At 44.4% G+C, this 26,253-nt stretch overlaps 1 protein-coding gene across 5 annotated transcripts in view; it reads left to right on the top strand.

Annotated features, from left to right (window-relative positions):
• Window positions 1-26,253, top strand: part of BCL9 (BCL9 transcription coactivator) — a 685,736-nt gene that overhangs the window by 438,723 nt on the left and 220,760 nt on the right. For 4 of the 5 annotated variants that reach the window (XM_085621192.1, XM_085621190.1, XM_085621189.1 and 1 more), the window contains one exon: window positions 1,643-1,808. The gene's annotated coding sequence lies outside the window, so the exon portion shown is untranslated. Of the gene's footprint in view, window positions 1-1,642; window positions 1,809-26,253 lie in introns of those variants that run through there. The other variant, XM_085621194.1, reaches the window with a different exon arrangement.

The following is a 26,253-nucleotide window of genomic DNA, read 5'->3' as shown; positions in this document are numbered from 1 at the left end:
ACACCTCTCTCTCTCTCTCTCTCTCTCTCTCTCCACACCTCTCTCTCTCTCTCTCTCTCTCTCTCTCTCTCTCTCCACACCTCTCTCTCTCTCTCTCTCTACACCTCTCTCTCTCTCTCTCTCTCTCTCTCTCTCTCCACACCTCTCTCTCTCTCTCTCTCTCTCTCCACACCTCTCTCTCTCTCTCTCTCTCTCTCTCTCCACACCTCTCTCTACCTCTAAGTGGCAGCCGAAGCCTCATAGCACTGCTTTTCCTTTACAAAAAAAAAAAGCATTGGCATAGCCACATAGCCAATAGGTCTCGCCTTTGGGGCCTTATAAGTGTTTACCCATGCAACAGTTAATGATGTTGTGCCAAGGATATTGTGCTTCATAACTAAATACTTCTAAGGTCCCAAAAGCGAGACCTATTGGCTATGCCAATGCTTGTTGACTATGCTATAGATCTCCCTCTCGTTTCCTCGCCTGTGTTTGTGTATAGCACGCACACAACCAGAAAGGCGCTCCATAGCTTTTCAGCTGTCCTCCCCTGAGCTGCCCCAAAGGCCTGGGGCAGGTCCACCTCTAGTTGCTTGGCTAGTCTGCCTCCTGATGAGTGAGTGGGGGCACCCTGCTGTGGTAATACGGTGTCATTCGCAGATGCTTTACCCCGATCTTTGTCGTCACAGCAGGTCACCATCCTGTGTTTGAGATTTGGACAGTGACGGTGTCCTGGGATATTTGGGACATTTCGGCAATGGAGGTTCTGCTGTGAGATTTGGGACATGAATGAGGCTCAGTAGGTTGGCGCGGTTTCAGAAGGAACAGATTTCTTGAGGTTTACTTTACTGATTCTCGAGGCAAACGCAAGCTTTGCCGGATCTTTGTGGAATGTCGCACCTGCCCCTTTCACGCCTTAACCTGTTTACTTCTCTTTATATGCTCCCAGTCCACAGACCTCCAATCAACGCTTATAGACCAATTAGCATAATGAGGACTTGAATCTTACAGACCATTTAGCTTTAAGTTTTTCAACAAATGCATATTTAAATAATTAGAAGGTGGGCATATCATACTGCTGAAAGTGTTGGTTGCGAAAGGGAAGAACATGATTTTTTCTTTGTTTACCTTATCACGTATTTGATGAAACCGTAGTGAATTTATTTTCTAGTTTTTTTTTTCTTAGAGTTGCCTCCGTGCCTCTCTTTATCCTCGTTGAACAAAAATTATATATTTTTTTAAGTTGCGGGGGCAAAACATGTTTGCTTTGATATCGGGTGCATTTCTAGAATTATGTCTGGAAATAAAGAATGTTGTGATCATGAAATATAACAATAGAAAAGGAAGAATGGTTAATTATTATTCATTTTATATTAAACTGCAGTGACGTTCTCTGCTCAGCGAATAATAAACATTTATTGGAGAATTTATAGTTTAACTCCAGGAAATGTGTGTGAATGGTCAAAAAAAGCAAATTTACCCTAGGTTGCTCCTAAGTGAACCTTAGTGAGTCTTCATCAGATGTAATTTTTAAGGTAAAGAGGTTTTGGAGATGGTAGCTGGTGCAGTTAAACTGTTTTACAACCATATTTCTGCTTAGCATAAGTAGTACGATTGCAAAAATGTTAACTTTTCTACTTTTTTTTTTTTAATATGCTTTCAGGTCAGTTTGAAATAATGTAACGTGTAATTGAAAACATACAATCAAGTTCTTGGCATTGTGCTTGGCCTAACAGGGCACTTCCTGTTTCGGGATCAACGTGGACGTTTGCTACCTGTCCAGTTTACCTGGAGCAGCTTAATAGAGTTAAGCGTGCACGTTTGGGAAGGTAATGTACTTCAACTTTGTCATCTCCTAGATTTATTGTGCACACTAGGTTGAACATGCAGTTACTGGTGTAGTGCATACATGAAAAGAAGCAATCCAAAATGAGGTGGAGTTGAAGAATACTTGTTTGGAAAGGTTGCATTCTAAAAATCAGTAGTATGATTTGCATCGATATTATTGTTATTTGCCTAATCCTGCTCTGTCTACTTTTGACTCTGTGGATGGGGAACTCATTCAGTTTTGAGGGCGCTATACCTACATTTGGATGTGACCATATATGTTTTACTGCAAATACATACACCAACTATCACACCTTTGTGTTGTATTTGAGCTATATCGAGTGCATTCCTTGAGTTGTGCAGAAATAAATGTGGTGATGGTAAATTTAATTATACCAGATAGAAAAGGAAGAATGCTTAATTATTTTTCTTAGCTTTACATTAGATGGATTGTAATCCCATATGAAACATTAACCCTTCCCTTACACTGCTTCTAACAATAAACCTAAATATTATTTATAATTCTGACATTGACCCTAAGATTCAACCCATATCCTTTTCTCTTTAATGTCATACTGGTGTGTTCAAAAACATCACCTGTATCTTGTTTCAGAGTGTATTTTTTCATCATTTATTACCTTAAAAACTATTTCTTAATATAAACATTTCATTTCGGATTTGCCATTATGGTATTTTTTTAGGCTCTCAAACTTTCAAATTCTTCTGGAAAGCCACGGCAACATAACCAGCTGACACAACTGCATTCAAAACTGAATGAAAAAATAAACTGTCATCCTAACAGAGCCAAGTATATGATTTTAGTAGTATGCAGAGGACAAACTCCAGTTCCGCTGTTAAACTCTCCTTCCAGCGTGAGGCCATACTAACCACCTCTCAAAAAATCATAAACCTTGGAGTTACTAATTTGGACAAAAACGTAATTTTTTTTCGGATCAAATGAGTACTGTAGTTAGTGTTGGCATACACCATTCTTTGCTTTGGAAAATACTCCTGATACTACGAACTGCACAGTAAGTTGAGCTGGCTAGATTCATGGGTATTGGGTATCTACACTGCTTCAACACAAGCTCAACTGACCAAAACCCAGTAGGATGCATAAACTTTAAATGACGGCCTCCAGAATATGCATAAACCTGTGGAGACTGGACTATGTGAAAACATATACCAACTTTATGACCTAGCTCACAATGGAGTCCATTATCCAGTTCAAGATGCTCTGCCTATTTAATTAAACCCCACAACTATAAAAGCTGGCACCGTATTGCATCCCTGACCCAAACATCACATCAGCCACTTCTAGCTGGATGTTCTGCTTAGTACTCTTTCTTTCGGCAAGCACAGATTGCCAGTTGAGGGAAGAATATGGCCCTGAACTCCCTCACTGGACTGTTTCCTGAGGGCAGATATAACGACATTTGGTTCAGGAAACAAACATAACTATTACAGACTTCAGAAGGGTAACCGAGGGCAGAGCTTTTGCTTTGAGGCTTGGTAATGTCTTATGTAATGCCCTGTATATAGGAGCGCATGGAAGCGACCAAAATAACACGCAGCATTTTACTCAATACCTAAACGGATAGATACTAATTGCTTTATCAAAGTGTTCTTGAGGATCTGTAGTGAGGAAATTCCATCCACCTACCATCCAAGGCTATTTTAGTTGGTAATCACTTTAGAGAGGTTATCTAACGTGCATCTATTTGTTAGTTTGAACCATCCCACCCCATAATTGCTTTGTTTTAAATAGTAATTCACTTCACTGTCCGCCTGCTTTATTTTTTAAATGTGTATGTCCTGTTGTTTTTCTTCTCAATGCCAAGGGTATGTAGGGACACCTCGCCCACTTTATAGAGGCATGCTTCATCATAGTTGTCCATTCCCCTCAAGGTAGTTAATACCACCTTGAGGGACTCGACCAATTGTGCAATTTGAAAATAATGTTATCTGGATAAGCGCTTACATCCAGGTGTTAAAATACCTTGTTGGTATGCCCAGAGTGTTTATTTTTTCCCCTTTGGTACCCATAGTATGATTAAAAAAGTACTGGGGGGATGTCTGCTGAATACAGTGATTAAAATGTCCACACACCAACATGTTTCGGCCTATTTTGTTGCCTGATATGGTCACAGGCCTCTCCATAGTGATAATTACAGGTCTCTAGCTATCTAATGTATTGGGTGATTTGTAAATATGTATGAACATTTGTAATGAGACTTAATGCTGCTGTCCTACCAGTATGCTGTTGCTGGAATACCTGGTTTAGCAATATGTTTTGCAATATGCATATTTGTTTTTTTCTTTATTTTTCATTATTTATTAACATGCATCATTCTCAGTACACCCCATATTTGGGGAACATTTTACACAGCAGACAAAATAGTCGAGAGCCACATGGTGCAGGAACAGGAAGTGTCATACTACAGCATGCTAGTATTTCAAAACAAGTGATGTTGTGAAAGTGTAGTGGCCTAGCATAACTTATCCTACATAGGTTTATACCCACTTCTCAAACACCAGGGGACACGTCTCTTCTGTCACACACTGGAAATCTTTTTAATGAATGTTGTATCCATTCTAAATGGATCAGTATTGATGCTGTATCATACCTCCTGTAATCCCATTATGAAGCCCTCTTTTCTTGTAATAGTATAACCTCATGTTGTCGTTGATTTTCTTATTTGAGTCTGTAAATGGGAGTAAGGTGTTCTGGACACTTAGCATTTTTCAACATAAAAAGACATGCGTGGACAATACTTAGTAGGAGTCAAATAGCAAAAAACTCAAGCATAGCATTTCTATAGGAATTGTGGCAACGGTCGAATAGTTGCATATCTTTTATGGCTCAAGAATCTTGCATGCGTGAGTCTAAGATATGTCGGTATGGTGGGCCCTTTATCTCGATAAAGTGTCCTGGGCTCTTCGCATTAAGCAAATATAAAAGGCATGCATGGACTGTGCTTTATTCAAAGACTTATGTAACATACACATACTACTCTTTTCCATAATAATTGTGGTCAGGGAGTTGTTTCAGCTCCATCTTGGGTATTCATGCTATCAGCGTATTGAGAAGGCTTGTTCCATATATCTATTTATCTATCTAATTTATAGTTTGTTGGTCTCTGTGTGCCCATAGTTATAGGCCTATTCCTTATACTCTGTTAGTCTTCATGAGCTTGATGGGTGGCAGTCCCTATGTATTATATTGTTACCGTTGTGTTGGTAGCCTTTGAATGTATGCAGCGTTGACTTTCAACATTTTGCACAAGTGATGACGTGATGCGGTGGTGTCTGTCATCTGGTTGCACACCAGCGATCTTGGAGTTTGTAGTTCTAATGGAAGGACTTGTGCCAGTCCTTTAGTCAAAGGTAGGCGATTATGGAGCTCCTGGTCCGGAGAGCAGGTTCCATAACTAATTTATAGATTAGCTGGTCAAAGTCATTGGGCATAAACACTAATGCCAGTATGATACTGGTATTTTTCTTCTGCACAATGTTGTGGATTTTTTATCTAGTATATCCTCCACCTTATATGGATTCCATCTTCAGTACTTAATAAAATGGTAGACCTATGTACACTTCGAATTATTGTAAGCAATGTTTTTGTCTTTAAAAATTGGTTGGTTGGAAGTTATCTCCATAGACCTGCCTTTGAAAATTAAATACTCCCCCCCCCCCCCCCCCCCCCCACACACACACACACACACACACACACTCACTCACTCACTCACTCACTCACTCACTCACTCACTCACTCACTCACTCACTCACTCACTCACTCACTCACTCACTCACTCACTCACTCACTCACTCACTCACTCACTCACTCACTCTACCTGGTTGGACTCTGGCTTTCATGAACTTATAAGGGCCTATAGTCTTATTGTAGGTTTGGTATTGTGGAACAGTCTAGTGCCCTCTCGCTTCCCCCTGTTTATTGTATTTCATTATGAGACCAATTTTGTGAGATTTCAAAAGATAAATTCATCGTTGTTCGTAATACAGCAATCTGGAGGGTGTATTTGGACCAGTTGTCCCCATGTATTTTCAGTAATCGCTAATTTTATGTCTTCTCCATATTACGTGGATCAAAATGATGTGTAGTATGTTCGTTTGTTTACCTGCAGTATTAGTTTACTCTTAGTTTTCAGAAAAGTAGACAACATTCTGAATTCCGCAAGTTTTCATTTGTGAAAATTCTTCAAGGTCTTTTTTGAATAAAAAGGAACAAGTTAAAAATAAGAAATTTGAAAATGAGTTTGAAAAAACAGTCATTTGTGCCAGCGTTTTCACCTGTAACTTCTATGTACGACATATTTTTGAAAGCAATATTGTTACATCCTCTGGACACTTCTGGTTGTGGGGATATATAGGACTTGTAGGTTCATCAAGAAGCAGAGGAACCCAGAGCTAATAACTGAGCAGCATCTTCCAATGTTTTTTCATTGTGTACCGGGTATATTGCAATTCATTTGTTAAAATATAAAGAGTGAAAAATGGGTATCAAAGACACCTATGTATTTCCGAAATGCTATCAAAATATAGAGTTTAGAAACAGTAGCTATATGCACATCCCCGAAATTGTGGTACCAATATTAGCATGTGAATTATAGAACATTTTTCAATGTGACTTCTTTTATACACATTGTCTTACATTTGAAAGGGAGAAATGCATCGAAAGTCAATAGGTAATAACAGTTGCTCAACAATTCTGTATTCCCCCAAGTCTCCAGATAAAAATGGTACCTCACTTGTGTGGTTAGGCCTAGTGCCCGCGACAGGAAATGTGCCAAAACGCAACGTGGACGCACCACATTTTGGCAGTGAAAACAGACTTTTTTTTTTTACAAAATGTCTAGCTGTGTATTTCAAACCCTAGTTCTGCCGGCACCTAGGGAAACCTAACAAACCTATACACTTTTTTTTAAACTAGACACCCAGGGGAATCCATGAGGGAGTGACCTGCCTGGCTCTCACCAGGTTGTTACCCAGAATCCCATGCAAACCTCAAACTTTGTCAAAAATAAAACACCTTTTCCGTGATGGAAAGTGTGGAATCTGTGTGATCCCTAGATGGCCGCGAGCCCGGTGCCAAAAGCCCAGGTGCTCCCCTTGCAAAACCAGGTCGTTTTATGATAATTTTGAATCCTCCACAATATGTTTTGGACCATTGCCTGTCGTGGGTACTTGGCTCACACGCGCGAGTGAGGTACCATATGTATCGGGAGAACTGTGGGAACGCTGGGTGGTAGGAAATTTGTGTAAGCCTGGTGATCCCCCAACTTTCCCACACAGAAACCCGAGGAAAATGGGATTTTTCTTTTAGCTAAATTTGAGGTTTGCAGGGGATTCTGGGTAGGAAAACGTTGGAGGATCCATGCAAGCCATACCTCCCGGGACTCCCCCGGGTCTCTTCTTCAGAGGTTTGCAAGGCATTGTGAGTAAAAAATAAAACAATTGTTGGGATCCATGAGAGGCACACCACCCAGCACTCCCCATTTTTTATTGGTTTACAAAAATATCTAAAGTTCATACATTTTTCCTAGAGAGAGACTACACCTTAGCACAGAAAGACAGATAAGACAAATATGACTGCCTATCCATCTGTTCCTCAACTTCACACACATGCTGGTTGAATTTGGCATGAGTGTGAGTGAAAGGTTCAAAATGTGCATTTTATTAGCGAGATTTCACAAAAAGGAAATGCACTGTTAATAATTAAAAGGTTAAAATATGAACCAATGACTTGCAGTTTGTGAGCTGTAAAGCCACAGCAAGGTACCAACTTCTTTAAAGGCCATTCACACACCTTTCATACGTGACACACAAGACCATTCACACCGCCAGCTGCAAGCCCGTGCACATTACAACATTCACATCAACAGACTGCGCCATTCAAGAGCTCATCACTTTCATACGCCCACATGACTGACCCAGCAATCACACTGGCTGGTGGTTGACATAGTGTGCGCTGTGGCATTTGGCTATCAGTGTGTAATGACCAGCAACGAGTCAATATTCACATGTCAGCTAACGCACGCCGCCAGCCACGAGCCAGTCCATGCACACCGCCAGCCAATCGCCAGTCCACTCACACTGTCAATGTTTTGTTTTTATAACAAGAAAACACAAACCAATTGGAACTAGATGCAAAACTAGAACTACAAACACAGCAGCAGTAACTAAAGACATCATTATAATACCCACCGTGAAACTGAACAACAAATATAAAACCATACAGACCAGGCACTACACTATTTGACTCACAAATGCACGCAAAATCTTTTTTTGACGTTTAAATGTTTTTATTAGCATTTTCAAAAACCGAAAATATTCCATCAACATTAGCAGTAATAGGCCAGAGAATGTCATACATACATATATGTAATGTAAAAAGGGCATATTGCTCGCCGATAAAATTGTGCATTCGTGTCCCTGTCAAGGCTAGGAGAACATTGCATTGCAAAAGATAGCACTTTTTATGTGAAACAAAGAACTGAAACACCCCCACCCCCCTCGGCCCCAACCGATATCCCTCGGCCCCAACCGATATCCCTCGGCCCCTGACTGACCAAATCTTGTCTCAACGCAAAAACGATTTCCTTCATACAGTGGAAGTAGGTGGCAGCTTTGTCCCCAGGTCGGAGAGTCGCACCACCCTCCGGTATTTGGGCTGCGTGATCTCATTGAATTCTGCCAGGAGCAATTTAAAAAATTTACTCCATATTTTCTGAAACGAGGCAGCTGAGCCAGTCAGCGTGCCAGAAATGGGTTCCATCCCAATGATGTGCCATATGCGATGAAGCCACCCCACGTATGTAGGAGGAGTATTCGTCCCCAGTGCATCAAAGTATTCTGTAAAGCTGCACCTAGTGCGAATACCATCTGTCACCCTTTCCTGCTCTTCAGGGGAAATGTAATGGGGTTGGGTAAGCCCAGGACCACATACACCGGAAGCCGCGGGATTTCAGCGTCGAATAGGTCATCTCTCATCTAGAATTTTGGACCAATAGGAGGACATCATTGTACGTTCCCACAGTATATGAAGCAGAGTGCCCTCTTTGTCACAGCCTCGCCAGCAGGTGGGACTCCCCTGATGATGGCCCCTGTGGAGACGCGCGCGTGTTAGATACCATTATGTCGCTATTTTCATAGCGGTTTCAATACTAGCTACAATTCGGGCAGTGTGCTTTACTCTGTAATAAATGCACTCCAAGTCCTTCCCAGAGAGGTCATCTCCTAATTCTATCACCCATCGCTGCTGACTCGGGGTTGCGTGCGGGCGTGGGCCATCCCGGAACATGTCGTACATTTCTGATATTATCCCTTTGTCTGTGATCTTGGTGATTAGCCATTTTTCACATTTGGTCAATTTGCGACCTTCCCCCCCCCCCCCCCCCCCCCCCCCCCACACTGTTCCCGCATCTCGGGCTGGAGGACCCAGTGTCGAATCTGCAAATACCCCAATCTCTCGGTCTGAGGGATCCCATATTCTGACTTCAACTGGGTGAACGAGATTACCCCGGAAAGATCAAATAAGTGACCTACCGAGCGGCACGAGGTGTTGCGCCATTCCCTAAATGATTTGTCAGACATGCCAGGGGTGAGTTCGCTATTGCCAAACAGAGGTCTGCGGAGAGGGAAAAGTTGTGAGTTTCTTGGATGTCGCCACCCCATCCCAGACCGCCATTACTGACTTAGTGACTGGAGCGCCCAGCAGGCCCCGCAGTCGCTGCGACCTCCGGAGAAAGGGGACCTTCCACAAGGGAGTGCCGGCTAGTGCTCTGTCCTGAAAAAGCCACCGCTTTTCGGACTCCGGCCTTGCCCACTCCACTAAGTAACGCAGTTGGGCCGCTTTATAGTAGTTAAGGAGATCCGGTATCCCAAGGTCCCTATTGTCTGGGTGCATGTATCCTAGGGTCTTGTTCATCCGTGGTCTCTTCCCTGCCCATACAAACTGATTGATGCTACGCTACAGCGATGTAAGCACTCCAGTGGGGGGCTGAACCGGCAAGGTCTGAAACAAGTAGAGCGCTCTAGGAAGTAGTGACTTTTTGACCGCAGCTACCCGCCCGAGGAGAGATAAGTGATGCTTGCTCCAAGAGCCCAAATCTTTCACAGCTTGATGCGACAGCCTAGCGTAGTTCAACTGGGCCGTTCGTTGAACCATTGGTGCCAAATCTAGGCCGAGGTACGGAATTGTATCCGCAGCCTTTATACCGGCTAACCAGGCGCCTGTAGACGTCGGTGAGGGCAATGAGAAGGATGCTGCCGGGCCGAGAATCTGTGCCAGGGATTTGCTCACATTGACCCGAAAGCCAGAGACTTGTCTGAATGCATCCAATTCCTGCGGGAAGGGAGAGCCTAGGTTACGTCAAAGCTGCTAGTACATCATCGGCGTAAAGGCTGATAGGGTGAGTTTCCCCCCCAAAGGGGATCCCCCCCAATTCTAGGGTTATCTCTGACCCGCTGCTCCAAAGTTTCTATGTAGAGAGCGAACAATAACTGTGACAGCGGACACCCCTGCCTGGTGCCTCTTTGGATAGTGAAGGGTGTGGAGGAGATGCCATTGACTCTGATGCGCCCGGTAGGCTCGGTATAGCAGCAACCCACCCATTCCCGGAACCACTCACCTAGGCCAAATTTCACCATTGTGTGTCCCAGGAACCCCCAGTCCACCCGATCAAACGCTTTTTCGGCGTCAATCGTCCGCAGGAGGGCATCCATTTGCGTTTGAGCCTCATCTACGAGATGGAGTATTCTCTTCGTGTTATCGCTGCATTGTCGGGACTGGATAAACCCCGCCTTATCGGTTTCTATCAAATTTGGCATGTAGGGGCTCAGACGCGACGCAAGGATTCCCGTGAGGTTCTTGAAATCTACATTTAGTAGAGAAATCGGGCGATACGAGCTGCATTGTTGCTTGTCCTTACCTGGCTTGGGCAATACCACTATTGCTGCCGCAAGCATGGTGTCATGGCTAATTTCTCCCCCGCCTTCCCTCTGTAGCGAGGAAACCTGCGTTCGCTGTCTCTGGGCCCATATCCGGTTGGTCAGGAGCCGGCCTGTGCGGAACCCGCCCCCCACCCCGACGTAATAGGAATGCTTCAAGCGGACCGCTGCATATTCCGCTCTATCCAAATCGAGGACAGCAAGTTGTGCCCTCGCCGCCTTCAACTGCCGCCAGACCCTAGGGGCCCCAGTCTTACTATGCACCCTTTCAAGCTCCCGTACCTGTGCTGACAAGTTAGCTCTCACCTCTTTGCGCTCTCTGTTTTGGGCTGCTGCGATCCCTATAAGCTCCTCCCGTACCACCGCTTTCAGTGCTTCCCACAGTGTCGTAACTGCAATGTCCAGAGTATCAGTTATGGTGAGATAATCCCTAATGCAGGTAAAAAGTTGCTGCACCACCTCCGTGTCGTGGAGCATGTGGTCCTTAAGTCTCCAACTTATATTCTGATGTATGCATGGGTTCAGCAAGACCTGCACCGTCAATGCATCATGATCCGATAGCCATGGGTTCAATGCATGTCTCCTTCACCACAACATTTACCTCCACAGAAAGTGGTCTAAGCGGGCATAAGACTTATGGGCATGGGAGAAGAATGTGTATTGTTTCGATGAGGGATGTGCCGCCCTCCATATGTCGATCAAGCCCATTTTCCTCAACCATTCCTTCCCCTCCCTCGAGCTCCCCTCCATAAAAAGATGCGTGTGACCTGTCCATATTAGAGTCCATGACTATGTTGAGGTCCCCCACCAGTGTCATGCGCCCGTACATCTGCCCGTACATCTGCCAGTAAATCCGCCAGGGCAGCTTGGAGAAAAGTTTCCTGGCCTGGATTAGGAGCGTAGATGGAGCCGATCACTAGGAGCTGATTACCAAATTGGAGAGTATAAGCCAATAACCTCCCCTTGAGTTCTGACACTTTCTCCTTCATCTCCCCCCCCCCCCCCCCCCCTTCCAGCTTCTAGAGATAAGAATGGCTACCCGGCCTTTTACTTCCCCAAGGAGGAGCAGTACTGGAGAGGGAAGGCCCGTGATAGCATGCGGTGGGCATCTTTGGGGAGGAGGTGCGTCTCTTGTAGGAGACACACGTCTGCCTGTGCGCTCTCCAAGTATGACAGGACTGCGTGCCTCTTTACTGGGTTGTTAAGCCCCTTTACATTAATTTTGAGAACTTTCACAGTCGCCATGGCGAAGGGAGAGGGAAACCGTACAATCTATTCGGAACCCCGAGTGTGTGCATGGCTCCCAATCCAGTTTGTCGGCGTTTTACATAGGGGTGTAGCCAGAGGTGGTATGGTAACGTCAGGGCACTCCAGCAGGTCATGCAACTGTGAATCGTGCTGACGGTCCCCCGCCTGCCTGCCCACCGCCCCCCAGCTATGCTATAGTTCACTTATCTGACCCTGGTGAAATTCAGGCATCAGCCCCCAGTCCGGATTTCGCTGTTGATAGGGAAATCCGGTAGGAAGGCCAGGATAGCAGAAGGAGGTGCTGGGGCCCTTCACTGCAGGCCAATTCTGTGAGCTCGGTCTATTTTGATAGCAAAGTCTGGAGGTTCTTGCAGCACATGGCGGAACAGTTCTTGGAGGTAGCCAGTGATGTCTTTATCTTCTTCGTCGGAAGCAACGCCCCTCACCTGTATGTTATTGCTACGGGATCGATTTTCCAAGTCCTCCTCGTGGGCCTGGAGATCGATTTGTTGTGCCTGCAAGCGGATCACTTCTTGATGTAGATGTTCAACTTCCTCGTCGCAAGATTGTTCGTGGTCCTCCATAGTCGCCACCCTTTCGCCCACTGTGTCCAAGTCCCTGCGCACCTCTTTCATCTCATCGGCGAAGTCTTTTTTAAGGGTATGGTGATCTTCTCTCAAGGCCGAGAATAGCTGGGACAGGAATGTTCTTGTGACTGGCTCGTCTGCTTGCTCCGTCTCCTGCCCCCCAGTATTGGTCGGAGAGATGCGGCCCCCTCCACCAGTCGCACTCGACATCTTAGCGAACAGGTCCTTCACGGTCCTATCATCCTTTCCCTTTCCCTCCTTTCCCCGCGTGGTGGACATGCTTAGGCCGTAGCCGTGGGGACAAGGCAGCCGTCGATATGCAGGGGTCTCCCCTGAAACAGGGGAATGGGGCCCGGGGCACACGTCCTCTTCTCGCAGTGTGGGAATCTAATGGCCTCCCGCCACACCTCCAGCTTCAGTACCGCCCGTGGGTTAGGTGTGCTGCGGGGTTGCATCTGGACGGATAATCCGGGGGAGGCACCTCCCACCACCAAGGAAGGCCTTGGCGATGCTTGTCTTGGGAGCCGACAGCAGGGAGACCCTGGTAGCAGTGCTCCTGATCCGAGAGATGGGCTCAACGTATCCACCCACAGGGGTCGTCCAATTGCAATGGCTCCTCCCACGGGGCAGACATCACCACCCGGAGAGCGCCCTACTTTCCTAGGCCCCGACGCCGTGTAACCCAACCCGGGCGGGTGCTAGGCCTTGCGTTGGTTTCGGCGGTGCCTGTAGTAATGCTCCCCCTCAGGTGTGGTGGTGTAACGTTGCATGTCTCTCAGCCACAAAGGCGCTAGCGCCGCACCTCCCCTGCACTGCGAGGTATCAAGCAGCAAGTAATCTGTGTGGAACCGCGGGCCGGCTCACCCCACCCCAGTTCCTTCCGATGAGCCCTGAGCCTCCTGCTTTTGTGGATAGCCAAAGTCAGTGCAAGGGCCCTCAAGCGGCGCCCCAGGGGTTCCCGAGCTAATCGAACTGGGCCAACTCCACACAGCCCAGGGGCTGTGGTGCGTAGATGCGCCCGGGATGGGCACAGGCTCTCACAGGCGGGAGAAGTGCGCGGGAATCGCCAATGCTCTCACCTCTGGCCCCACATCTGCAGCCTCCGTGTATTGTAGCAGCAACCCTGCTGAGCGAGGCTCTCCAGACTCCACTGGGCAGGTCGGTCCCGGGGACACCAGCACCTTCGCTCTGCAGCCGCCGATCTCACCTCTCTCACCCGATCACGGAAGGGTGTTTGCCGGGCCGCCCCAATCAGATCAAGGTGCCGACAGGTCTCCAGACTCCTCAGGCATCTCCTGGAAGCACCTCCAGCGTGTCAACCGTCTTTCCGAGCCCGCAGTTAGGGCCTGGCTGCCATCTTGAGTCCGGGTGCTCGATGCACTAGGATGCCGTTTCGTGGGTGTACGTCATTGAGGGACAATGAAAAAGCTTGCCCATATGCTCCGGCTGCTGTTCTCTACAGCTCTGGGGGTCTGCAGCTCATAAGTGGCGCTGTGAAGCGCCCAGGCCGACAGACTGGGATCGGGAGACGAGCGGGCTGCGTCCTACCACCATCTTGGCCACACCCCTCCCAAAATCTCTTGAGTGTGATGCAATCTGAAACGTGGGCACACACAGCCCAGGATTAGGACAATCAGCACAGTGCATACGACTCTCCTTCCGCATACCTCTTCACAAACAAACTCTACATCTCTTACAGGGATTGTGTATTTGGGCGTGAGAGGAATTACATCGGGAAAGTGGCGATCTTTCTTTTCTAACCACATCCTCCTCCACTCCAACTCTAGGAACACTTACCTGTTCCACTACAACAAGGCCTATCCTAGACTCCTGAAACTGAACAAAAGTAATCTTCAATGCTGGAGAGCACTCCTTGAACACAACAAAAGCATTGAAAGTTGCTAAATTGAATAGATGGATGGCCAACTTCTTATACCAAATGTTAGCCTTACGAATAGCAATGTACGGTTCCAACCTCTGATCTACTCTATCGATACCACACATGTGCTTATTGTAGTCTACAATGTACACAGGTTTGTGCACTTCAGCGACCTGACCCCAAACAGGCACAAGTGAAGTACTTTCATCATGGATGGTAGTCAGCATGTACACATCCCTCCTGTCCACAAATTTCACAGCTAGCAGTTCATCACTACGCAAGGCATTGCACTGTCCCCTCTGAAGCTTTTTTTTGCAAACCAGCTCTTTTGGGTGACCTTTCCGGTTAGATAGGATTGCGCCACAAGCAAGAGTGTCCACTTCGAACAATTCCTAAAACAATTGAATAGCAGTTTAGAAGTTATCTAGGTACAAATGGTGACCTTTGCTAAAAAGTCCTAGCGAGTTCCCATGCAATTTTCACTGAAACTCCTAAAGTGGACGGACAACCAGGGGGATCAATAGTGGACTCCCTGCCAGTGTACACCTGGAAATCATAACCTATCCTTTCCTACTCTCAGACAACATGTACATCTTAATTCCATAACGTGCACTCTTGCTAGGAATGTACTGTCTAAAAACTAAACTGCCCTTGAACAGGACCAAAGACTTAACAGCTGTTTCTTTCCCTGGAGTATAGATCTCTGAAAACTGATATACAAAGTGATCAAGAGCAGGCCGAATCTTAAAAAGACGGTCTCAGTCAGGGTGATTTTGTGGCAACGCCGAAGCATTATCAACCGAATGTAGCATCCAAAGCACAAGTAAATCCGGATCACAACTTATAATTGCAGGAAATATGGCTGTTGCCATCAATGGACTGGTCGACGAATATGAAGCCATGGACTGCTTCTTTATCAAGCGCATCAAAAAAGTCACACCCAAAACATAATCTCATCCAGATTTGTGGGAGTCCACCGGATAGCTCTAGAGTGGGGCCTAACTCTATCACTAGTCTCTCACATACTTTTCAGCATACAAATTAGTCTGCTCAACAATCTCATGCAAAAATACATCATACATAAACAGAAAAAAATTATTTTCACAATTCACTCTACATCCTGCATCACTACTATAGGCAGGCAACACCGGCTACACCATGTTTTGATCAACCCAGAGTCCAGCACTTCCAATGGGAAGCCTTGCAGCCCCAGGCTGCAATCCGTATGCCTCTTGCTGCACCATCGACACATCCGTGTCCTCCTCTAAAATAGGCACTTCATCCGCACTGAGAGTAGCTTCATCATCGGATGATTCCTTGTGGGCTGAAAACTCACTGCCAGAATCTTGCACTTCCTCCTCTCCCTCAGACGCTCTGTGAGTCTCCTAATCTTGGTCAGAGGAAGATTAAAAAAGCATAGCAACCACCTGCTGAGCAGTAATTCTGCGGCTAGCAATCCTTGCTCACAAAGGTAACTTGTCAAACAAGTCAACAACAACTAACACTTGGTAAAATAATTAATAAAATAAACAAAATGTGGCTTTATCACGAAGACTTGTATACTCCAAAACTATACCACTCACTTGTCAGAAGCAGCTAGACCCACCACCACCTACTGATGCACAAAGCCAGGACCAACAATTTCCCACCAAAAGAGGAAAAAGGAAATTAACATAAGACAACACAAACCACATCGTAAAAATGTCATGCTCAAAACACAAACTAAATATGCTGCTGTTACGACATCACTTACAAAAAATTTACTTCTGCATGATAATCATACTCATTTGGAGTAAACACAATAACAAATGTTTTTCTTAGCAAATAAATGCAACTATGCAAAACTGCAGATCGACCACTGCTGAAACGGCAAACAAGAACCAAATGCTTTACACTGGACTAAAAAGGAGAAATAAAACAATCACATATGCAAATAATGCCCCAGTCCACACGCAATTCACCAGCCAAGCTGAGGGGTCGGTGGGCCTAAAAGCATAAGGCCGATCTACCCTCAAGGGGGGCAGAAACAGCCAAAATATTCACTCCCTTAAAAAGGGAGTGACCCTTGCCCAAGGGGCTGCTCCCTAACAGCATAAAAAAATACTGGTGTCTAGTGGCTTCTGCCACCCCTTGGTGACAAATAGGCCTTTAAACATATGGCCCATCAGCCCCCAAAGAGGCTGCTCCCCAAACACAGAAACAATCCCTGGTGTTTAACAGCACAGTATTCACCATGATAAAGGTGAACGACCCTTGCCCAAGGGGCTGCTTCCCACAAACATTTATATTAAACAAATCCCTGGTGGCCTAGTGGTCCATCTAAAATATTTTTGGGCCAATCTGCCGCCCCCTCCTCCCCCCCCCCCCCCCCCCCCACTCCCCCGGGGCAGAAACTGCCATGCAAAATGCCCCCCAAAGGGGAGCGACCCTTGCCCAACGTGCAGCTCTCCGCATGCATTTCATATATAAGAAAATCAACTACAAAAAATTCCTGGTGGCCTAGTGGGCCATCTAAAATATTTTTGAGCCGATCTGCCCTTCCCACCCCCAGCAGGGCAGAAACAGCCGCACAAAATGCCTTCCAAAGGGGAGCTACCCTTGCCAAGGGGCCGCTCCCCGCATGCATTTCATATATAAAAAAATTAAACTGAAATAAGAAATCCCTGGTGTCCTAGTGGGCCATCTAGAACCCAGGGGAGCAGAAACGGCCACACACTATTTCCTCCAAAGGGGAGCGACCCTTGCCCTACGGGCCGCTCCCTGCATGCATTAGAAAACAAAAAACAAACAAAAAAATCCTGAATATCTAGTGGGCATTCCTGCTGCAGGAATTCTCTAAGAGGCATTGGAGGAAAAGAAAACCCTTAGGTCCGGTGGAATACCGCTGGGGACCTGGCAGACAAGATTGAGATCAGTCAAGGGGTTAGACAAGATTGTGTTCTCGCCCGACCCTATTTAGCTTGCACTCCTCTGACTGCAAAGTTCTTAGGTGTTGTGGAATACCATTGTTACTCTGTAATATACTTTAGGAGATTCCCCTTAGGGAATAATATTATATAGGGAGTCCAAGTCCATAGTCACTCATATCTCCAATTGAGCATCAAATGTTATTCCTTCTAAGATATTCAAAACCTCTTTTATTTCCTTAACCCCTTCAGCGCGGCGCGGATTTCCGCGCCGCGCTGAAGGTTCCGTGCGCGGGCGGGGCCATGACGGAGCGGTTCCGTCGTGCGCACAGCGCAACCGACGTGCATGACGGAACCGCTCCGTCATGCGCGTCGAAGGGGTTAATGTAGGATGCCATTCTCTTCACCATGGTTCTCCGTTACCAAAACGAGAATTGGGATCGAGATTCTAGGGCTGATCCGATGCTGGAGTCAATTGGTGTTCTAAGTGCAGAATATTTTCCTTTATCAACCTTTGGTAGTATGTACAAATAAGGGATCTTTTGGGTGGTTTTCAGATCAGAATTCCGCTTTCTTTGTTAGCCAACCTTTGTCTCTTGCAGTACAATATTAGCTGTGGGATCCCTTGTCAGTCATTTGAAATTCCTTTCATTGTTGAGCAACTTTAAGATTCAGCTCTAAGTTTCAATGTGCGAATATTTATGAATCACCTCGGACATTAGATAGCTAGGGATCTTTAGTTATCACCCTCAAGAAGGCCTCTGACATTATCAGGGATTGAAATTGTCCGACTCAGAATGGTGCATGAATGTTTGAATTATAATATTCAGGAGGTATCCCTAAACAATTTTTTCTAATTATACCGCAGTTACCCAGCAAAGTAAAAAAAAACACTCTTGGTATACCCGCAAGGTATTTTTAACAACTGGATCTTCGCTCCTATCCAGAAAAAGAATCTTCGAATATTATCTTGAACTCCCACAAGTGGTGGACACCTATGATGAAGAATGTCACAATAAGGTGAATGAGGTGTCCCATTTTTTATTTTCTAGTGGTACCCGGTGACCCAAAGAAATGATCTTCTTACCTAGGACCTTGGAGTTGTCTTTAAGGTTAGGAGGTTGTACATGGGGTCCATTTCTTCTCGCACTCCCTCATGTGTGTAATAAACTACTATTTTTCCTCACATTGTAACATTTGTAACACTTGTTGCCCTGCTCTAAATTTTCTGTAGATTCCATATCTTTTCCATTGTTGGAACCTAAACTAAACAGTATTTAAAATATATTTGCCTTAGTTAGGTTAGGGTCCTTTTTATTGTGTATTTTTGCCAGTCAGTGCTTACTTGCCTTAAAATGTCAGTTTTTAATGTGGAATATTTTTTTTTTTTCTTCAAGCACCATGTTAACTTTTGATGCAGCTGACTTCTGTTTTCATTTCTCATTTGTTGTTTTAACGGTGTATGTGGTAATTTAACAATTCTTGTTAATTCAATTCTGCATTCCTGTGCTGGTGAGAAATGTACCTTTGTTGCCAACTCCATTACCCAATTGCAATCCAATTTCTTGTGAGGTGGAAGTGAAATATTCAATGACTGGTAGCCATGACGGTGAAAAATTATCCTCCAAGGTATCTCCACTGAAATCATAAGTTCAAAACAGTCCCAGCTGTGGGGTCCCAGAGCACCCTTTGCAAAATTTCAATAAAACAAACTTTTCTTTAGAAAAGACAACTTTGAAGAAAACGGTGACAATATTTTGTGGCGTGTGAAGCTGTAAATGACCTGTTTATACTCCTGCCATCTGGTGTTGGGCGTCTACATTGAAAACTGTATTTCTTTGAAGTATAAGTTTCAGTTTTGAGGTGAACTTTCGTAACTCAGTGTACGAGGCCATGACTCCGCATCCAGTTACTTTTTTTTTTACTATCTGTTCCAGTGTTCTGGGACTGTTCAGCTACAAAAAAGACTAGTTGTTCGACACCAGACAACATCTGATGAACAAACACCTATGCAAAACATCTTCCCAGCTGAAGGGGTCATAGGACCTCTAGTAATGGGGAGGTCTTTAGCTAGATCTTTTTTTGCCACCACCAAGAAGACACAATTTAAAAACGTTTGTGCGCTGGAGTTTCCAAGAGAGCTTTGTCTTAGAGATGCGTTCTGGCTAGAGTGGAGACCTGGACTCATGTACTTCTTCCCAGAGATGTAAAGATTGAAACGACTGGGCAATGAGGGTGTGGTACCTGAAATTACTGGGCTGGAGCATCTGTCCTCTGCACTTGTTCTGATGTAGGCCCCTGCCCTGCAGCTGCAATAGGAGATTCTCTCTAAGCGGCAGCCTGATCAACTCCATCTGTGAAGATTGAGCGTAAGCAATTGACTGTTTTCGATCACGCATATCCCCCAAAGTTGTGGATGTCACACTTGCTGTCTGGCATCACTCTACAAAGTCTGTCAACTCTGGGTGCTGGGACAAGTTTGTGGCCTTTTGTGGCACCCACACTGACCAGAAAGGGGGGTGTGGGGTTGTGTGTGTGTGCGTGTGCGTGGCAGGGCCTCTGACCAGCTCTAAGGAATTCTGCTATGTAGGACTTGGAGGAGGTACCCGAAAAGCTTCTTGGCCCCCAAGGTCCTTCGGGAGTATAGTGGACTTCACCCTCCAACCAGTGGTGCGGCAGGAGTTGCGTTTGCAGAATGGTGGACAAAATGTGTGTGGCTTTCGAACACCTCTTAGCAATCCTACTGTGTTGAACTTACTGGAGGTAGCAGATGGGGTAGTTGTCACCCTCTGCAAACGCCTCCTGGCGCACTACTACCTGGGTGATGAAGTCCCTGTGAAGCAGAGGCCCAAGATTGCTGCCAACACTTCCTGGTTAAAGTGTTGGCAACCAAGCAGAGTGGTACAGTTTTCTGCACAAGCTTGTCTTTTTTTTGCGAAGGCTTCGCAACCAGAGATACATCTATCTTTTCCTTTTTTAAATTTCTGAAAAACGTCTGAACATATATTTACACCAAATAATAAAAAGCACAATCTGCCTAACATCTACCTTTCTGCCAAATTCTGGTTAATTTCGTCCAGTAGTTATTGCTATAGGTTAGACAATGCGTTCCTATGGAAAGTCAAACTACAAACGTACCCTTTTATCGCGGCCCTATTTCTCGGTCCCCACTGCACAGATCACCCCCAAACTTTCCATGACCCACAGAACCTACTTTGACACATTTTGGGGAACATTCCATGAAGATTGGTCCGACGCCAAAGTTATAGGCAAGTTTAAAAATGCTTTTCCTATGGAAACTAGGTCCTAACTAGAACTACCTACTGGTGACTGCCAGTGGGTAATGTGGTAATGTGTGTTGGGTGTAGGGGCGTGTACAGATGTGTGGGTGTGTATATATATGCCATACATACAGGTCCGCTGATAACTGTATGCTATTTACTAACATGAGAGCTGAAGCATGGAGTGAGTCGTGAGCCTCTCTCCTCCCTCAACAATAGTAATAGCCAGGACGTGAGGAGTTATCTGCATTGGTGCCGGGGGGGGGGAAGACATTTGTGTCCTCTGCACTTTTGACCAGTGTAGAGGACATGCAGGTCTTATCCTCACATTGTTGGTTGAAAATCCTTCAACTGCTTTTTTCTTTTTTCTTTCCAGACCTCTCGTGCTGTGAAGGAAGAGCTTCCCTCTCAGCCCTAGATTGTTTTTTGAGGGCTAGGAGTGGCTTCTTAATCATGGCCAAATATGCCCACCGAGGGTCACTACAGCCTTTCCATATCCTGGTTAGGGTTTTTACCCCCGTCTGCCCCCATGGTAAGCGAGAGGAAATTTTGAACCTTTTGTTTGAAGTTTTGATAAATGGGCGGACAGAGCGGCGGTTAACTGCACACTGTATTTCCAAAATGTAGAAACCGGGTAAATCGGGTTAATTTTCTAGTCTAGTTTGCAGGAATGTCCGGGATTTGTTGGGTTTCCCTGGGCTCCGGCTGAGCCCAGGCCTAAATGCCTGAGCTAATCACGTCTGTAGAATGGGTGAATTTGAAAGGCAAAAGCCTTGTTGTTTCCTTCTTACCTTTTGATGCATTTCCTGTCACTGACACCGGTCACACGAGGGAATACTGTTTAGATGAAGTTTGGGAACACAGAATAATAGAACATTTGTGATCAGTTGGTCTTCTCTCTATTTTTAGCTTCCAAATGAAAGGTAATGTGCGATAAGGAACACACATTTTCAAAATGCCCTACTAATCGTATGATGTTATGGGTCACCTCAAATACAGATCTACACAAACACCATTCCTAATCTCAGGTTCATGGGCACATTTTTTCCCTTCCCCCCCCCCCCCCCCCCCCCCAACCTCACCCCACCCCACCTCGCTCCCAGTTTCATTAGAATTGACCATATGAATTGATTCATTGTTAGTATGCAATGAAAAATGATTAGGTGCAGCACAGTTGATTGCCCTGGATGGTTCATCACATGTTACTTTTGTAAATCTGCCACAAGGGCAGAACATTATAGTTGAAAATGTCACTTCTTTTCTTTTGCCTTACCTAGTTCCATTAGTTTTTCAATTTAACGGTTAGTTAATTTGCGATAACCTTGCTCTTTGTACGCAAATTATTCCTTGTTGAATTCAGAATTTTGTCTAATTTTCAGAAATGTTTAGCTTTCCATGTCACAGCTATTTTCATCGCAAACTGCTAGTAGGAGAAAACTGCAAAAATTATGAAAATATTGCCTGCTACTAAAATTGCAAGAACTGTGGTCATTCGTTTTATTGTATTTTTACAACTTTACCTGTTCCTGGCAGCTAGTATGATCTTAGCAATGGAAACTTTTGTTAATGCCATTTTAGACACTTTATTGCACAAAGCCTTTCGGCCCATTTTTCCAAAAAGACCCACAAAGGTTTGCAGCATCTTGGCTATGTTAGTGTCCTCTGTGCGAATGGTTAAAAACCCCTAACAAAGGACCTAAATTTGGTCTGGATACCTTTTTTTTTTTTTTATAAAGGAGAAAAGTTACGAAAGCTTACGTGCAAACTGCTGTAAACACAAAGTGTCCGCACTGGGGCTGAAGGGGAGTGGAGGGCAAAAAGCCTCAACACTTGATATGTTACGTTCCTGCATTGAGATTAAATCACAATCCGTTTATTGGATCACATTTATTTTCACCAGCATGTCGCAGATATATTTAAAAAAAAATCTGTGTGTAACCCCTTTTGGTTTTCAGTCGCGAGACACTGTTCTGCCCAATCCAATTAGAAGCTGATTAGTCAGTTTTGAGTCTACACTTGCTTCTTGCAACGCGATCTACAGAGGGGTTAGTTGTGTGTTACGTTTGACATTAGTTGGACATGGTGACTAGATGGTTAACATCTATCTCGGCATGGCTTTGCTTGGAGGGAAAGACTTCTAGTACAAGGTTGCCTGCATGTACATGTTAGCAAGGTGAAATGTCATTAGCAAGTCTTCCGTGATCAATTATATATTGGTATGTATCTCGTTACAGGAGATTTCTCCCAGTCATGTTCGAGGTGTTAGTGTTCTAAATGTTGAAGCCTAGCTTTGTTCTCCAAGGCTTTTCTCATAACCAATAGGTTTGCTTAAGTCCCATATACACTGTGGTGACTTTTTAGAAACAGGTAGTAGATGGACTTTCCTCGTGCATGAGAAACATTTAGTTCTAGATGTCAAATAAATGCTAGAGACGGGGGTATTTTTCAAGGATTTAGTTTTTGACTTTCTTTGTATTGGATCACCAGGAGTTTTTAATCAGATTTCTAATTTTCTGCATCTTACTTTTCTTGTTGTCAGTACCTAAATTCTGCCTACTAAAGCGAACATTAGAATATTATCACCTCACTCTAAGTTTCTGGTCATTTGCAGAAAATCCGATGGCATAATGTACACGGGACAGGGTAGGGGAATATATGGTGCACACCCATATAAGTGATTTTGGTGACGCTTCGATAATATAAATCAGATTGTCAATGCAGAATTATTATAGAGGTGGTTCAGTGCATTCTAATTGTCTCCTTAGATGCACCTGAAGTAAACATTGGTACATTTAATCTTGTATAAGAAGTTTATGCATTTTGCACTTATTTTGTAGCTCTAATTTAGTACTTGTGAGAAGTACATCTCTCCTTGTGGTTGATCAGCACTGCTGAAAAGCTTTAGCTGTACGACATCTAAGGTGTAATGGACAAAGTTTCATTTGTAACCTCTTCCAAAAGAGCAATGGTCAACACTTCATTATTATTACCATTATTTTTCTGCCATATTTTCAGTCTCGTATCTTATTTTTCGTTTGCCAAAAAGAATGATCTTCTAGCCTCCTTTAGTTACTTGACTGTCCGTTCTCTTGTTTAGTTAACTTAAAATTGCATGTCCGTTAGCCCTGAGCAAACATTTCAACGAAATCTTTGATTAGATGATGCTGCTGCTTTCCACTCACTCATGGTCCGCTGCTTTGTAGCCTCACCCTTAGCGGTACTGGTACACCCTGTATTTTCCCTCTGGGAGAAAGACTGTCCAGCCAGCTGTCTCCTGAGTATCTCCACCAAGACCTTTTTAAAATGGTTGTATGAGAATAAAAACTTTTTATACACGTTGTACAGATCTTTACACACCATGTTGGAAGACTTTGGTCTGGGTGTTCCTTGAGGTGATTGAGTCTTCCTCAAAGCAAAAGTCAACAGAGGCCTCTGATTTCCTAATAGGACAAAAATCCCCTCACCTAGCCAGACAAGGTTGTGGAGTGACTGATATTAGACAGCTATCCCAGGGATGCTTTGTGTGTCCAATGTGTGCTTTCCGCCAAGCCACTTCTGGCAGTTCTTTTGATTCATTGCTCCTCCTAGTCTGATTAGGGTTTTATTAAACACTGCTGCCAAATTAGTTAGTATTGTAGCAGGTACATTGGGGGCTTATGTGCCTTATGTCAACACTGCATAATTTTTATCAAGACATAAACCGTTTTGTTGGCTTTCTGCACACAGTTTGCAAGGGAATTGGGGCTTTTTTTCTGGCCATTAACCTGGATAGGTGGGTCTTGCATGTTAATGTCAAATTCAACTGTCCATGATCGCTCGTGTACTGACTGACTCGGCTGGCTATTTCATATACCTAAAATGACTATCCTTCTCTCTTCTGTGATGATCTGAATGACTTTAGAAGAAACCATTGCAAGTGCACCTGATCCCTCAGTTCAAGATTTCTCAAACTTCAGTTGGTGATGAGCTGTTCATTTTTCCATAACTAAATGTCTGTAAGACTTGCCTTAAAAAGCTCTCGCAAGATTATTGCAAGTGTTGTGGATCGTTGAGGTCAAGAGAAATGAACGTTAATTGAGGAGACCGAAAGAACAACATGAAAGCAGAGCAATTTTGGAAAGAAGGCACATTCTGGTGTTTAGAGAATAGTTGAGTGGTGATCTGTAAACTGGATTCGGTGTCCAGTGAGGTTAGTGAGTAGCAGATTCTTACATGGTATATGGAAGAGCACAGGTTGTGAGTGGTTTAGAACTTCGAATAGAATGGAGAAATATGGAGGTGCAAGAGGATGGATGCTCTTACACACTATGTATAAGAAAACATTTACAAGATGAGGAACGATGGGGGAAGGGGGCATGGCATTCGAGATGGATGGATGGTTTGTTGCTAGACAAGAAAAGTATAGCAATCCCAGCGGGGAAAAAACAGCATAAGTGTCTGTGGTGATGCTTAAAAAAGCAATATTTGAATTTTGGTGGGGGTATTAATGAGAATAGTTTCTTTGCAGTTGGATCGGTTATCCAGATCATTGTCCAATGAACAGAATAAGACTGCTGCAGAAGTGGTCACAAAGACGCTACTGGTTAAACTCAATGAAGGCTCAAGAGAATAATTGTAATTATTAAAATGGTTAATGAAATAGATTGTAACACCACACTAGAGATGTTTGAAAGCTCACTAGTCTATGCCAAGGAGTATGTGAAGACGCAGAGAGTAGCCCTGGGTGAAATTTAAATTATGCGGGCAAAATTTCAGGTATTTTGCATTATACTTTTACATGAAATTACTGAAACTACATCATGCTCCACAATTACACTGTTCATGATAAATTTATTGCACAAGAACGACACAAGCATCCAGAATGTTAGCTGCTGTTCAATGCACTCGGGTTTTTCATGCTATTTTTTTTTAGCCCAGAATACGTCCTGGCATCAGAAATGGATGCAGAGACGCAGTCCACGTTAAAATATAGCTTTAATTACTCGATTTACATTTGTTGTAATTACACATCATTTCCCCAAAATGTCATGCAAATACGCAAAATCAAAGTTCACCCACCTCAAGTAGAGAGATGGGAAGCTAGAATATAGGGACTGGAAAGTAGAGCAAAGAGGGTGAACACATCAAAGATGGCCTAGTGATCGAGAATGAGTACCAATAGCAAGTATTGGTGAGCAGAGATGAAGTTTAGCACCTAAAGGACCGAGGAATCTGAGTGAGAACGAAAACCCTACTTTAGGATGAGGTGGGTATTTTTCTGTGATGGAGGGTATTTTGTAGGATTCTCTTACATCGCATCTACAAGTATATCCTTGTGTTTATGGCACCTTCTTATGGCTAGTGTTCTGATTGTAAAACACATATTTTTGGGGGTTTTATTTGTACAGTATAAACTAAATGCATTCAGAAGCAAAATTGTGAAAAAACAATGAAGTAAACATTGTGTGTTTTTCATTATATGGGCCACATTGATGTCCACAAAACCGTGTTCACTTTTAATTTCTACTTCAACATTTAAGATTTCTGTTGAGTTTTTGATATCCATATTTTAAAGATCTATAACTTAATGACATTGC

This window comes from Triturus cristatus, chromosome 8, assembly GCF_964204655.1.
Source record: "Triturus cristatus chromosome 8, aTriCri1.1, whole genome shotgun sequence".
NCBI classification, from domain to species: Eukaryota; Metazoa; Chordata; class Amphibia; order Caudata; family Salamandridae; genus Triturus; species Triturus cristatus.
This window is presented reverse-complemented; position numbering and strand designations above follow the sequence as displayed.